Source organism: Trichechus manatus, unplaced genomic scaffold (assembly GCF_000243295.1).
Source record: "Trichechus manatus latirostris isolate Lorelei unplaced genomic scaffold, TriManLat1.0 scaffold00099, whole genome shotgun sequence".
Classification (NCBI taxonomy): Eukaryota; Metazoa; Chordata; class Mammalia; order Sirenia; family Trichechidae; genus Trichechus; species Trichechus manatus.
Window position 1 is genome coordinate 10,220,521 of NW_004444035.1, and position 16,113 is coordinate 10,236,633.

At 41.5% G+C, this 16,113-nt stretch overlaps 1 protein-coding gene and 1 long non-coding RNA gene across 4 annotated transcripts in view; both read right to left on the minus strand.

The window, feature by feature from the left end:
* LOC111821705 (uncharacterized) overlaps nt 1–9,599 on the minus strand; it is a 24,485-nt gene extending 14,886 nt beyond the window's left edge. Inside the window, exon 1 of the long non-coding RNA XR_002825052.1 lies at nt 9,067–9,599. This is a non-coding gene — a long non-coding RNA (uncharacterized LOC111821705). The remainder of the gene's footprint in view (nt 1–9,066) is intronic.
* Nucleotides 1–16,113, minus strand: part of MFHAS1 (multifunctional ROCO family signaling regulator 1) — a 105,301-nt gene that overhangs the window by 39,322 nt on the left and 49,866 nt on the right. The window lies entirely within an intron of this gene.

The window sequence follows — 16,113 nt, forward strand, 5'->3', positions numbered from 1 at the left end:
CAAGGGGTTCTGATAATGGACTGCTGTCAACTTCCTACCCACTTCCTTCCTCTAAAGTTAACACACAGCCATTGTTACTCCCACCAAAAAAAAAAATCTCAGCAGGAAAGAAAACGTAAAGTAAAAAATAAATGTCCCTCTTCCTCCTGACTGCTGGTCTATCTTGCAGAGGTAACTACTGTTATCCATTTCTCGGCCACCTTCCAGAATATTGTATGCAATACTGTATGCAAACACAGATGCGTGTGTGTCTGTGTGTGAGTGACAGAGAGAGAGAGAGAGACAGAGAGAGACAGAGACAGAGACAGAGAGAGACAGAGAGAGAGAGAGAGACAGACATTGCTAGCTGCCTACCCAACATCCACCCTCTTCTTCTTCCATACTCACAGAACCCTGGACTGCATGGGAGGGAGGAAAACATGCCTAACTAAAATACTTGCCTTTGCAGATTCCCCTGAAGGTCTAGGTAACAGGTGCAGATGACTCGATTCCAACTCTTGTGACCTCATGTGTTTCAGAGTAGAACTGCGCTCCATAGGGTTTTCAAAGGCTGGCTTTTCAGACATCGATTGCCAGGCCTTTCTTCCAAGGCACCTCTGGGGGTACACGAACCGCCAACCTTCCAGTTAGCAGCCGAGTGCATTAGCCTCGTGCACTGACCAGGGACTCCATGAAGGTCTGGGTAGCCCTGGGATAGCTCCAGATAATAAAATGTATGCAGAAGTCTGCTGGGGGTTTCTGGAGACGTTTTGGCTTTCGTGATAGAGAAGCCATCCCTTTTCCCTTTTCTTGGGCACTGCCTGATGGGCCCTTTGTGATCTGGCCCTTGTCCACTTCTCTAGTCCCCTGCTACTTTATCATAAGCGATAACAAACATCTCAGTGTCCCTAACACAAGCCATCTCTTCACGGCTTCTGCCAAGCCCTTCCCCGCGTCTGGAATGCCTTCCCTCTTTATCTCTCCTCCAGAAGCCCCTCCTGCGACTAGCAGACTCCAACTCAACCTGCGCAAAGGACTGCACGGCCACCTGGAAGCTCTCGCCGACACCCCGAGCCTGAGAGCGTCAACCACTCCCTCCTCCGGGCTACCTCAACACCCTCTCCATAACTCTTATTGAGTTTATCATGCATGGACACTTCTACGTCCTATGTTAGACTGTGGGTGCCTTGGGAAACAAGGCTGTGTCTTATTTATCTCTGTATTCTCAGTGCCTGGCACATCATCAGTATTGTTAAACTAGAAGGTATAGGAAAATATATTTTAGATCAAAATAAAAAGCAACTTGAACAGAGCCATTCCCGAATGGAGCAGACTGCCCCCACTGAGGTTATCCTCAGCGGTGTCCAGAGGCCAGTGGCCTGGTGGGAAGGCCATAGATGAGATTCCCCATTGTCCAAGGTTTTTAGGTTTAAAGAGTGCTTCTCAACCTTTAATGTGCACACCTGGCTCTGTAGGTCTGGGGTGTGGCCTGAGATTCTGCTTTTCTAACAAGCTCCCAGATGATGCCTAAGTTGCTGGTCCAGCCAACACTTTGAGGAGCAAGGGCTAGATGACCTCTACATCTCTTCAACCCTGAGATTCATCCACGTACATGGACACGGGAAGTGGCCCCACAGCCGCTGGTCTGTGGCTCCATCCCCTAAGAATTAAGCATCAGAGTTACGTGTTGGCAAACACCAGGCTGACAGGCTCAAAGGAGGAATGACTGTAAAAACTGCTAAAATAAAGAGCCCAGTTCCGCATCAAGATTTTCCTGCAGCCTTTTGACTAAAAAGGCACGAACAGCTAAACCACTGATTTCATCAAGCTATTTGGTTTCAGTATTATTTTTGGTTTGCTATTTCAAAACCTAAACCATAGCACAGTGTACAAGTAAAAGGGAAAATCATTTGTGATCCATCTAAAATTATCTATCATTAGATTAAAAAAAAAAAATTGCCATCGAGTTGATTCCAACTCATAGCGACCCCATGTGCTTCAGAGCAGAACTGCTCCCCAGGGTTTTCACGACTGTGACCTTTCAGAAGTAGATCACCAGGCCTTTCTCCCAAAGAACCTCTGAGTGGACTTGAACCGTCAACCTTTTGATTAGTAGCTGAGCGCTTAACCATCTGTGCCACACAGGGATTCCATATTAGATAGAAAAGGGACATTAGTAGGGACTATTCTAGAGTCTTGAAGACCAATCTTTTCATTTCACAGTAAGGAAACTGAGGCCCAAGATCACCAAAGCTGTCACTGAAGCAAGATCTCCTGAGGTTTTATCCTATATTCTCAGAATACTGTCCCTGCACTTAAAGAATGCTTACTGGCCAAGTTTGAAAAGAAATATGCTTATTTCAGTTTGCAGAGGTAACTAGAATAACGAATCAGAAAAAAGTCTGGTCAAAGAAATCAAACAAAAATACATCCTCTCAACTACACTACCTAATTTCAAAATTTATCATAAAGTGACAATAATTGAGGCAGTGTGAAAGAGAACAAATGAACACGTAAGTGTCAAAAGTGCCTGGGAAACTGAAAAGGAAAAGGACAGCTTTTATCAGAAATGGTGCTTAAAAAGCTGGATATCGGCCTGGAAAACACAAACCCCCACCCGAGTCTCACATCAAACATAAAAAATAACTGGAAATGGGGCCTAATCTAACGTAAAAGCCAAAATTACAGAACTTCTAGGAGAAAATCTTTTTTATTTTGGGATAGGCAAAAAAAGAAAACAAAGATAAATTGGACTTCTTCAAAATTTAAAACTATTGCTCTTTGAAGGATACTTTTAAGAAAATTAAAAGGCAAACTACTGACCAGGAGCAATATTTGTAATCCGTATACCTGACAAAGACTTGTATCCAGAATATATAAAAAGCTCTTACAACTCAATAAAAAGACAAGCAACAAAATTAAAAAATGAGTAAAAGACTTGAACAGACACTTCATACACACACACACAAATGGCTAATACCAAAAAAAAAAAAAAAAAATACAAAGCCATTGCTGTCGAGTCGATTCCAACTCACTGCAATCCTACAGAACAGAGTAGAACTGCCCCATAAAGTTTCAGTTAGCAGCCGTAGCTCCTAGCCACCGTGTCATCTGGGCTCCCAAGTGGCCAATAAGCACCTGAAAAGATGCTCATCATTAGTCATCAGGGAAATACAAATTGAAACCATAATGACATATACCACACACCCACTAGACTGGCAAAAATTAAAAAGACTGACAATACCCAGTATTGGTAAGTGTGTGGAACAACTGGAATTCTCATATATTGTTGGTTAGAGTGTAAAATGGTATAATCACACTGGGAAAGTTTCTCCATTTCTTCTACAGTTAGACGTGCACTTCCTATATGACCTAACAATTCTCTCTACTCATAAATGCCAAAAATGCAAACAGCGCAAATGTCCCTCATCAGGTAAATGGATACACCGAGCTGCATCCTAAAATGGAATGGATGCCACTTGGCAATAGAAAGGAACACACGAATACCTCCAACAACGTGAGTAAATCTCAAAAATACTATGCCGAGGGATGGAAGCCAGACCCGTGATTCCCAGACTGTGCGCTGAGGGAATCACACAAGTGTCATGGGGTGTTTCACATTTCTGAGGGATACACAGCAACCCTGAGGCACCATGCAAACTATGACTGCTGAGCTGTCTAGAACTAATTACTAAGTAAATGGAACTATCGGTATTTCTCTTGGTTTGCGCACACCATGAATAAATTACTGAGTCTCTAAGGGTGTTGTGAACTGAGAAAGTTTGGGAACCTCTGAGCTATACACAAAAGGAGTATATACTATGTAATTCCTTATCATTTATAGGAAATTCTAGAACAGGCAAAACTAACATACGGTGACAGAAAGCAGACGAGTGGCTGTCTGGGCTGGGGGTAGAGGGTCCTTTTGGGATGGTGAAAATGTCCCATATCTTGACCAGAATGGTGGCTACCTGTTAAAACTCAACAAATTAATCATACATTTATGATGGGTATATTTTTAGTGTACGTAAGTTACACCTTATTAAAGTTGATTTTAAAATACTCTAAAAAGTTAAAAACACGTGTTTTTTTAAACTTCTTCTCTCACAGGCCTTCAGCTGCTTTTCAAGGCGGTAGGTGCCCTGCAGCAGCAGCTGGGGGATAACTATCACTGCAGCTGGCCTCACAGCACCTAGTAAGCACTACTGCTCTCACTCAAGAAACGTCTGCTCATTAATTCCACAGTTTTTCTCACAATGAAGATGTTTCCACAAGGCATTGAAAACTAAAACCGAATTCCAAACTTGCTATTTAATTATCTTTTTATGAGAATAAATTTTATTGTAGCAATTTAATTTTTAGCATTTATAAATATCTATAAAGCTTTCCTCTCTTATTTTCTCAGGATTCTGGCCACTGAATAAAGTTTCAAATTAAAAAAACCATATAACCCATCCAGAATCGTATTTGGAACCCCAATAATACCATGTAGAAGAATAAGTTAGCCTTCAGAGATAATTTTCATTAACCACATGCTGAGATTAAACTTTTCAGAATCGCCCCGAGATTATTTAACACAGGGGTCAGTAAACTCCAGCCCACTGCCTGCTTTTGTAAATAAAGTTTTATTGGAACACAGTCGCAGCCATTCATCTATGGTATCATCTATAGCTGCTTTCATGTTACAACGGCAGATTGAGGAGTTGTGACAAACACCGTGTGGTCTGCAAAGCTGAAAATATTTACTATCTAGTTCTTTACAGAAAAAGTTTGCCAATCCTGTTCTAGAATATATCTGAGCTAAAATAATGTACCAAACCATGTAAAGAGGGAGGAAAGATGAGGAAGACAGTAAAAACCTAAATGAAGTGTTTCTTTTTAAACCTGACTAAGCAATTACACGCAGGTTGTGATTCATGAGGGAAGTGTAGTGTTCAAAGCTGATTTCAGGCCACTCCATTAGCTTCCCACAACAAGTGTAGTTTAAGTAGGGGCAGGTTCTGAGTGTATCCCACTCCAAAATCTACTTCTGTGGGTTGTTTCAAGCTGCAATCATCAACGGCTGTAAACCGCTTACAAAAAGTACCTAGTGTTCTTTTCTAAACACTGCCCGCCTCAGTGTGTGAATCCATCTAGCCATGGACTTGCGGTCTTTGTGTTCAGTATTAATCTGCAAGAGGAACAAATGAAGTGAAAACGGTTTGTTTTTTCCCCTCCTTCTTCCTCATATGGCTCTGAAAAATCTGATTGCTTTCCCCATCTGAATTTCATGGTTTTTCTGCAAGGTAACCAACCTTTCTTCTTCCTCTTTTCCCCCCATGGTAATAGCTACCTCCCTGTTACTTAAACTGGCTCTTGCCATGTGTATCTCATCTGTCTATTGCAGAGCCTAAAGCATAGCTCCGTGTGAACAGTATTGAGTATTTTCCTATCAGTTAAACAGGGTAAGGGGAGAAGAATGGGAGAGCAGTGACCCTGTGCCTTTGGCAAAATACACTAACTAAGCTCTCTGCCTACAAATACTCATGTAGCATTTTGAAATATGAACTGTTGTATATATGTAATCAGCAATTAGATGTTCCTATCACTGCAGTTCTTCAATGATGAGATAAATGCTGGGCTAAGTTGGACAAGCTTTTTATATATTCCTTATATTCTTGGAGCAGATGACCAAGTAAGTCATCCTGCTAAGATCTTAAGCCAAATAATTTTAAAAAGGAAAGCAGCAAAGGACTTGAATCCAGAATGTACAAAAAGCTCTTACAAGTCAATAATAAGATAAACAACCCAATAAAAAACATGCAAAATGTCTGCACAGACACTTTGCAAAAGAAGATATATGAATAGCCAATAAACACATATAAAGCTGCTCAACGTCACGAGTCATCAGGGAAATGCAAATTACACGCCCAGTAGAATGGCTAAAAATAAAAAAATAATACCAAGTGCTAGCCACGGCGTAACTGGGACTCTATTGCTATCGGGGATATAAAATGGTGTAGCCACTTTGGATAAGTTGTCGTTTCTTCAAAAGTTAAACAAACACTAACTTATGACCCAGCAACCACATTCCTAGATGGTTACCAAGAGAGATGAAAACAAATGTACACACAAAATCCTGTGCATTAATGTTCCTAACAACTTTATTTATAGTAACTAAGACCTGTAAACCACCTAATGTCTCTCCGGAGGTGAATGGGTAAACAAACTATGGCATACTTATATAATGGAATGTTGTTGCTGTTGTTAGGGGCAGGTTGAGTCAGCCCTGGACTCATGGAGACCTCACACACAACAGAATGAAATGCTGCCCAATCCTGCACAATCCCTATGACCGGCTGCGGATTTGACTGTTGTGATCCATAGGCCTTTTACTCAGCAATAAAAGGAATGAACTATTGATACATGCAACAGTTTGGATCAATCTCAAAAGCATTACGCCGAGTGAAAAGGCCAGACAAAAGACTATCCTTTATGATTCCCTTTATATTAAACTCTAGAAAAGTCAAATCTAATCAAAAGTGACCAAATAAAACAAAACAAAACAGTATTTCCCTGGGGCTGAAATGGAGGACGACTGAGAAGGAAGGGGTAAAAAGAAACTTTTAAGAGTGATGAAAAGGATCAGTATCTTGAATTTGGTTATATACGTATTGGAGCCTTGGTAGCACAATGGTTAACAGCTCCGCTGCTAACCAAAAGGTTGGCAGTTTGAATCCACCAGCTGATCCTTGCAAACCCTAGAGGGCAGTTCTACTCTGTCCTATAGGGTCGCTATGAGTTGGAATTGACTAAATGCCAACAGGATTGGTTTTTTTTTACCTGTGTTATACACAATCACCTCATATGCATGTGAAAGCTAAACAAAGACCAAAGAAGAATTGATGCCTTTGACTTATGGTGTTGGTGAAGAATACTGAATATACCATGGACTGCCAGAAGAACAAACAAATCTGTCTTAGAAGAAGTATGGCCAGAATGCTCCTTGGAAGCGAGGATGGCGAGACTTCATCTCACATACTTTGGACTTGTTATCAGGAGGGACCAGTCCCTGGAGAAGGACATCATACTTGGTAAAGTAGAGGGTCAGCGAAAAAGAGGAAGACTCTCAACAGATGGATTAACACAGTGGCTGCAACAATGGGCTCAAACACAGCAATGATTGTGAGGACGGCGCAGGACCAGGCAGTGTTTCATTCGGTTTTATGTGGAGTCACTACGAGTCGGAACTGAATCGATGGCACCTAACAACAACAACATACACGTGTATAAATCTGTCACAACTCATTGAACCATACACTTGAAATGGGGACACTTTGTTTTATATACCATATTTTTTTTTGCAAATAACGTGTGCAACTAAATAACGCACTCACAAATGTAACATGCGGAAATGATGAAATTAAGTAAAACAGTTCTGGCATAGCATGCCCATGCATATACTGCGCACATCTCATGACATCTCCAGAAGTGAATTTCAGCCTCATTCACCCATCCTCCCATATTACAGGTAAATTATCTCTTTCTGTTCATTTTCTTTAATCTCCTGCTTATGTGTATAAAAATAGTTCAAAAATGTTACTTTTGATGATAATTGTATAATGAAGGTATAAGCCATGGTCAAGAAGTCATGGATCAAGTCTAGCAGTCCCCCAGTAATCAGAAAATAAACCATCAAAACTGTGTATTTCTTTCTATTAATTTAAGTGGATAATTACAGCACATTAGCTCAACAGCTGAATTCGAAAACCTTATCAGATCATCTTAAGTGAAACCATTAGGTGATGTTAGGTCTGCTTATTTCGTAGTTTAATTATATCTTCTTAATAACAACTAAAGTCAGCAACATGTTAAAAAAAACTGGCATAGCACGCTTAGGAAAATAACGCATGGAGGTGGGGGTTGCATGGTTGGCAAAAAAAATATAACGTGAGCGTAATCTGTGAAAAAATACGATAAATAACACATCAACGAAAATTTTTAAAAATTATCCTGCTGGGCTCCCAAATCAAAAGATTAAAAAATGCAAAAAAACTTTCTCTCAGAGAAGCGCAAGTGAAAATAATGAGAAATCCTTTTTTCCGTGCTCACACTGATGAAAATATAAAACACTACTGAGATCTGGTGACGGTATAAACGGGGAGGAACAAGCACTATTGCGCACTGACTGACCGGAGCATAAACGGCTACGGTGCTTTAGGAAAGCAATCTGGAGGGATCTTTAAAATTTTAAATCTGTGCACCTTTAATACAGAAATCTTATATGTAAATATCTATCCTCCAGAAATAAAATTACCTAAATCTTAAGGAAAGAAAAAAAAAGATCAACAAACCGGCCCCTTTCCCCACCCCCCTGCCCTCTCTCATAAACCTCACACACAAAATTCCACACATAGTATCTTCAACTTTCTCTTTTCCTCTCCTGAATACAAGTCATTTTCCTATTTTAGAGGACCTTGTCTTTCTCTGATTCAACACAATGCAAATCAGGCCAAGGAATGTATCCTTTTGTGATACACACAGGGCTTGTTTGATGCTTAACTCTACACATAAGAAAGGCAGACTTTAATTTCAATTAAAGTGGCTACTTAAAAAGATAAATGCTATTAAGAAATGAGAAAAATATTGACAAACTAAAGCACTAAACTTTTTGAGATCAATAAACTCACTTCCTACAGGAACTATCTATTCTGGATACTAATTACTACCACACAGTTTCTCCTTGGTTCCTTTCAAGAAAATCAAGCCTGGAGGAAAGAAAGAATCAAAAGAAATAAGGATTATAAATCTAAAAGGCTGGATGCAAACATCTACTGAGAAAGAAAAAGTTGTTTCTTCTCAGGTCTTATTCAATACAAGTAATTTTAAGGACAACATTACTCACTCAAATTGTGAAGAAAATGTGATACCTATGTAAAAGCTCTATCAAACTGTAAAGTGCTATACCTTTGAAAGCTATTATCATCAGCGAGCCAGACTGCCTCCTTTAAGATGGTATCACAGAAAGAACACCAAACTAGAAATAGCCGCATCCTGGTCCTGACTCCACAGATTGAGTTGAATACACTTGGACAAGCAGCCACTCACCTCAGTTTTCTTATGCATACCAATCCATGCCCTGCTTATCTCACAAGCTTGCTCTGAACATCAACAAAATCAGCAAGCAGTCTCTCCATTAGTTTGGTCTGACCAATATGCCACATCATCAATTACACATATCAATGGAAAACTCTTATGATATTCTTTAAGTCCTGATTGAATCCAACTGCTTCTAAGGAAAAAAAAACATCTCATTTTATTTACAATTTCAGCAGAAGATCCAATACCTAACAATGTCTGGGCCTCACCTGTCCTCAATAAATATTTCCAGAGTTTTGAAAGGCATTCTCTTAGTTCCATTATATGGATTAAGGAACAAATATACTGTATTTGTTGTACAGTGTAACACAGTGTTTTTAAATGATTGTTACCCATCAAAACATATAACCAAGCCCCAACTGTCCCAATCCCCCCATTATCAGGGAGACTCCAGAGATGTAACAAAATGATTCATTACCACGTGATCTCCCTGTTCAAACCTAAAGAACTGGGCAGCTGTGGTATCACCAAGTCACTCATGGATGCAGTGATGACATCATTACCCAAAATGACCAACTACACATGAAATCAAAGTGTCCTTCAATTGTTATTATCAGGGCTTTTTTTTTTTTTTTTTTTTAAAATGGATGATCACTTCTTAAACATACCTTTAGGAACAATTCCGTTGGTTGGATGTTACTGGTATTTAGAATCCCATCCCACTACACCTCTACTATAATTCTATCTGCCTGGAAGTCTAATTTAGTGATGTGCCTTACCTTGTATTATAACTGTTCCTTAAAAGACATTATGAAAGGTAACACTTCCAAAAGTCCTAATGGAACTTACTGTTTTTAAAAATCACTATAAATTCGTGTGTAAAATGATTGACCTCCATTTCTTATACAAAAGTATATATTCACATTGGATTTGTTTTAAGCAAGGCACAAAGACAGTGATGTTATACTTGGATTCACCACCAACACTCATGGAAGCAGCAATCAAGAAATCAAAAGACACATCGCATCGGGCAAATCTGCTGCAAAAGACCTCTTTAAAGTGTTCAAAAGCAAAGGCGTCACCTTGAAGACTGAGGTGCGCCTGACCCAAGCCTTGGTGTTTTCAATTGCTTCATATGCATGCGAAAGCTGAACAATGAATAAGGAAGACTGAAGAAGAACTGACGCCTTTGAATTATGGTGTTGGCGAAGAATATTGAATATACCATGGACTGCCAAAAGAACAAATAAACCTGTCTTGGAAGAAGTACAGCCAGAATGCTCCTTAGAAGCAAGGATGGCGAGACTACGTCTCGTGTATTTTGGACATGTTATCAGGAGGGATCAGTCCCTGAGAAGGACATCATGCTTGGTAAAGTAGAGGGTCACGGAAAAAGAGGAAGACCCTCAAGGAGATGGACTGACACAGTGGCTGCAACAGTGGGCTCAAGCGTAATAACAATTGTGAAGATGGTGCAGGACCGGGCAGTGTTTCCTTCTGTTGTACGTAGGGTCGCTATGGGTCGGAACCGACTTAAGGGCATCTGACAACAACAAAAACAGATTAAGAAGCTCAACTGTACGTAATACTTTAAATGTCTTCATTTAACTCTAAATGACTAAAAATTAAAAAATGAAGGGTAATTACAAAGCAAAGCTCCCTAACAAAGATCATCAAACTAAATATGCAACATCTCCTTAAAGACACTTGCTAAAAATACTGATGGCAGGCTATGCCTTGATGCTTTTCACTGTTGCGTGGCAATGAACCCACCAGATACAAACGTTAATTCCCTCAAGCTAACACACCTACTGCAAGCAGCAGGGTGAGCTAGCAGGGACCTTGTCAACTAGCCAAGTTGAGGGCCCTTGCTTTCGAAATGGCAGCACTTAGGCCCAAATGGTTTAGGTAGCTCACTCCAGGATGCAGAGAGAATAAGACACCTCCCTCCCCACCCATTTCCTGTTCTTCACCACTCCACAAAGCCCCATTTAAACCACACCCCATTTAAACCACACCACCCACAATCTCTGTGTTGAACAGAGATTGATGTTAGACTTGATGTTACCATGCTAATCCCAGAATAGACCGCTCCTTATGTTGCTGCATGATTTTGGGAAATACGCCATCCTATTTTGGCAATTTTATATAAGATTTGCTGAATTTAAAGAAAGAGGGGTGTATGTTCTGTATCAATACTAGAAATAACAACTCTTCCTCAGTTTCAGCAAGGCACGGAGCTAAAATTAATCTGGGCTGATTATATATAGGGCAAGAATGAAACGAAGAGCAAAGCCATGGGAGAGGCTGAATGTCAAGGGGCTTTTTCCTTCCCATAGCCCCATATAAGCCATCGGACATCCTAACATAGGTGTTAAAGGGAAGCCCTGAGAAGAAGCACTACCCCTCCAAACTTTTGGAGAGACTACAATTTCAGGTATCTAATTTTAGGCACTAACACTTTCTCAGTAGGCTTGTAGATACTCAGTAAATTACTCAACTTCAAAATGATCTGGCAAACCCATCCCTTATAATGGGTACATTTTATTTTATGTAAACTACACATAAATTTGTTGCTACCAAGTTGATTCCAACTTACACAGAGACCCTACAGGACAAAGTAGAAATGCCCCACAGGGTTTTCATGGCTATAAATCTTTACAGAAGCAGACTGCCACTTCTTTTTTTCGTGTAGTGGCTGGTGGGTTCAAATGGCCAACCTTCTGTTTAGCAGCCAAGTGCTTCAACCACTGTGCCACCAGGGATCCGCCATTCCTTGCAGCCTTGCCTGTGGTGCCTGGACCAGCAGCACTGGCATCCCCTGGGAGTTTATTAGGAACGCAGAACGGTGTGTCCCACCCTAGACCTCTGGAATTGCGATCATACATGTTTAACAACATGCCCGGGTGATCTACGTGAACACTGGGGTTTGAGAAACACTTTCCTACAGTACATGAAGAACCACACTGTGAGCCGATCCACACACCTTAATGACCAAAGAACCCTAACCACGTGCACCATAACAAAGAAATCCCAAAATGCTGCCTCCTGTTCCTCCCCAACCAGTTCTTCAGGGCACACGGGCGCTTCATGAAATTCCATGTTATCGCTCGGTTTTCTCAATTTAGGACAGCTATAATCAACATGCTAATGTGAGGCTGTAACAAATCCCCACTTTTTACTTCTCTGTTCAGCTCTGACTCCAGCCACCCGCACAGCACTCCTCCCTCTGACCCTAGTCATCCGGAGCTGGGTCACATCTCACAAGTAAAGGAACACCGTCCCTCAGACTGGCAAACAGGCACACGCCAGCTGCAGCTTTGGGATTCCTCACTTCACCCTCACTTCTGAAGGGTCTTCCTTCCTTTCAGGATGCCAGCTGTGAGCTCAGGGCTCTTGGACGCCCCCTCACTTCCAACCGTAGCCACCCAAAGCTAGAGCAGATCGTACAAGTTAAAAGGACACTATCCTTCAGACTGCCAAATAGGCAGCCGCAAACTGCAAGTTTAGGAGTCCACATGACACCATAACTTCTGACCTGCTGGCTACAAATTCAGGGTTTCCCTTTATCCCTTCAGGATGTCAGCTGCAAGCACAGGAGTCCCACTGGGCTCCCTCACTTCAGACCTGCTGGCTTCCACTCTCCGTTAGGTTTGATAATTCGCTGGAATGACTCACGGAACTCATGGAAGGTACTATACTTACCATTACAGTTTCATTGTAGGAAAAAAGGATACAAATGAAGAGACACATAGGACAAGGTTTTGGAGGGTTCCCAGCAGGGAGCTTCCATGTTTCAAGGGACTCACTACCCCTCCCATGTGCAGAGATATCTTCCACCAACCAGGAAGTCCACGGAGCTTACATGTCCAGAGCTTTCAGTGACTCCATCACAAAGTCATGATTGATTGGACCAGGGCCCCCCCCCCCTTCCCTAAGGTTAGGTGATACCAGGTGGTCTTTCTGGTCTGGCCAGATCCCACCCATCAACACAAATCCTCAGGTGTGGTTTAGATAATAAAGGCATTTAAATACTCAAGAAATTCAAAGGGTTTACAGTTATCTCTAAGGATCCCTGGTGGCTCTGCAGGAGAAAAGACCTAGCATCTAGAAAACCTGATAGGGCAGTTCTACTCTGTTCCATGGAGTCACTATGAGTCAGAACTGACTCAACAGCACACAACAACAACAGAGTTATCCTTCAGGAACCTAGGGCAAAGGCCAAACTACTTGAGGTAAAGTAAATCTTTACCTCACAGATAATAAGAAAGTAGGTGGCTGGTTTGCATGTAACAGCATGAAAGAGAAAGGCAGGTAGGTCTTTGTGAGAGAGAAAAAGAACACCAGGTGGGCTGGTCCGGGAGAGAAAAGGCAAAGAATGAAGATGCAGAGGAGCGAGAGAGTAAAGGTGTGCTCACTGCTCCCCCACACTTCACCCTGAGCCCCGGCGATGCACATACACCAATTCATCAATATCTTACAGGCTGAAAATGCAAGACTGGCATTCTCTTAAATGAAGCTTTTATACTAAGGTCAGTGATGATGAACTAAAAATGGAAAGGTAGAAATTGAAGAATTACCTATTTCTTGTAGAATTATCTAGGGCAGAACTACCTGCCTAATGAGGACAAAATATAAATAGCAGAAACCTATTTTATAAATGATGGCAGGATCGATTTAATATAATTAAAAATCTGTTTTTTTCTGGGACTCTAACTGCATGGATGTCATGCTGAAAGACAGAGACACCAGATTCTCATCACTTGGGAAAGTGTGGTAGATGACAGAGACAGGACCCTCACATCAGGAAGCCTGGACTGCAGAAGGAGATCTTCCACTAACTAGAAGGGAGACCACAGAGGGTCTGTTAGCCTCAGCTTTATCACCCAAAGTGGGAGAAGTCAGACCACACAGTCTCTGAAAAAACCAAACCAGTTGCTGTCAAGTCAATTCCGATTCGTGGTGACCCCATGTGTGCAGAGTAGAACTGATTCATAGTTTTCTTGGCTATGACCATTCTGAAAGGAGCCCTGGTGGTGCAGTGGTTAAAGCAATCAACTGCTAACCAAAAGGTTGGCAGTTCGAAACCACCAGTGGCTCCGCAGGAGAGAGATGTGGCAGTCTGCTTCTGTACAGATCTATAGCCTTGGAAAACCTATGGGGTCACTATGAGTTGAAATCGACTCAATGGCAGTGGGCTTGGGTTGGGACCTTTTGGAAGCAGACTGCCAGGCCCTTCTTCCGAGGCACCTCTGTGTGGGCTTGAACCGCCACCCTTTTGGTTAGTAGTCCAGCACTTAACTGTTTGTGCCACCCAAGGACCAGAAGGTATCTAAGGGTTCCTAAAGTCTATATGATTCTAAGTAACATAATTATTGTCCCAATATTACTACGTCTCTAAAAAACGAGAATAACAACCCACGGATGTTCTCACCATATGTAGGCAACCCACAGATGTTCTCACCATATGTAGGCTTCAAAAGGTGTGATTTGCTCATTTTGGGATGTAGTACAGGCTTCTTCAAAATCTGATTCTATTCACACTTAACCAGTCTTCTTTACAAAAATACAAATAAAATATCCACAGTGCATACCCCTGTCATTGTTTAAAATTAGCATGACACTTGCATCAGCTTCTTGTCTGAAAAGATCTAAAACTACAATAGTAACATGCAAAATTCACTTCCAAAATTAACATCCTATAATTCTGCAGAAGCAGAGCCTGCTCTGATCAACCTTCCCCATCATAAACCAGGAGGCTCAGGTCTCTGCCCCAAACGCCTCCTTCTCAGATAACGTCCCATCCACTGCCCATCACTCTCCATCCCCTTTGTCATTGCTGTTAGTTGCCATCAACTGGGTGCCAATTCACGGCGACCTGATGTATAACAGAACAAAACGTTGCCTGGACCTGCACCATCATCAGATCTTTGAAACATCTGAGCCCACTGTTTCATCTACAGTGTCACTCCATCTCATCCTGGGTTTCCCTCATTTTTGCTGACCTTCTACTTTACCAAACATGATGTCCTTTTCTAGCGATTGGTCTTTCCTGATGGTGTGTCCAAAGTAAGCAAGCTGAAGTCTTGCCATCCTCGCTTCTAAGAAACATTCCGGTTGTATTTCTTCTAAGATTGGTTTGTTCATTCTTCAAGTAGTCCATAATATGTTCAATACTGTTTGCCAACACCACAGTTTGAATGCATCAATTCTTCTTCTGTCTTCCTTTTCTCATTTTCCAACTTTCACCCTGCCTTAAATTTCCTCAAAACTTAACTCGTACGGTTGGTAGTCCATAATATGTTCAATACTGTCTGCCAACACCACAGTTTGAATGCATCGATTCTTCTTCTGTCTTCCTTTTTTCATTTTCCAACTTTCACCCTGCCTTATATTTCCTCAAAACGTAACTCGTACGGTTGCATATTGGATCACTGCTCCTACCCCCCTCCACTAGATTTTAAGCTGCTAGAGAGCAGGGCCTATCCCTGTCACTGATGCATCCCACCCCAGAGCAGTGCCTGACACACGCTTGGTGCTCCATGAACACTGGCTAAATACGTGAATTTAGGTTCTAATGCCGGTCATTTACGTTGATGTTTTATTTGTAAAAGAAAACTCAAATACTACCAGTACAATAAAACAACTCTTGGCTGAAGTTATTAACACCATCACCACCAACAAAAAAAGATGAAGAAAAAAGAACTCACTTTATTTAGAATAAGAAGAGGACTAAGATGGCATTTAAAATGGACTAAGCTATACCCTCCCTAAAACACAAACCAATTCCATCGCCATCGGGTCCATTCTGACTCATAGCGACCCTACAGGACAGAGTAGAACTGCCCCATGGGGTTTCCAAGGAGCGGCTGGTGGATTCGAACTGCCGACCTTTTGGTTAGTAGCCGTAGCTCTTAATCACTGTGCCACCAGGGCTCCATACCCACCCTAGAACTCAGTATTTTGAATGCAAATATATTCTTTTTCCCTTAAAGCTGGGGCTAGAGATTTAAAAACTGGCCAGCTTTCATTCATATGCAAAAAAATAAAGTCACA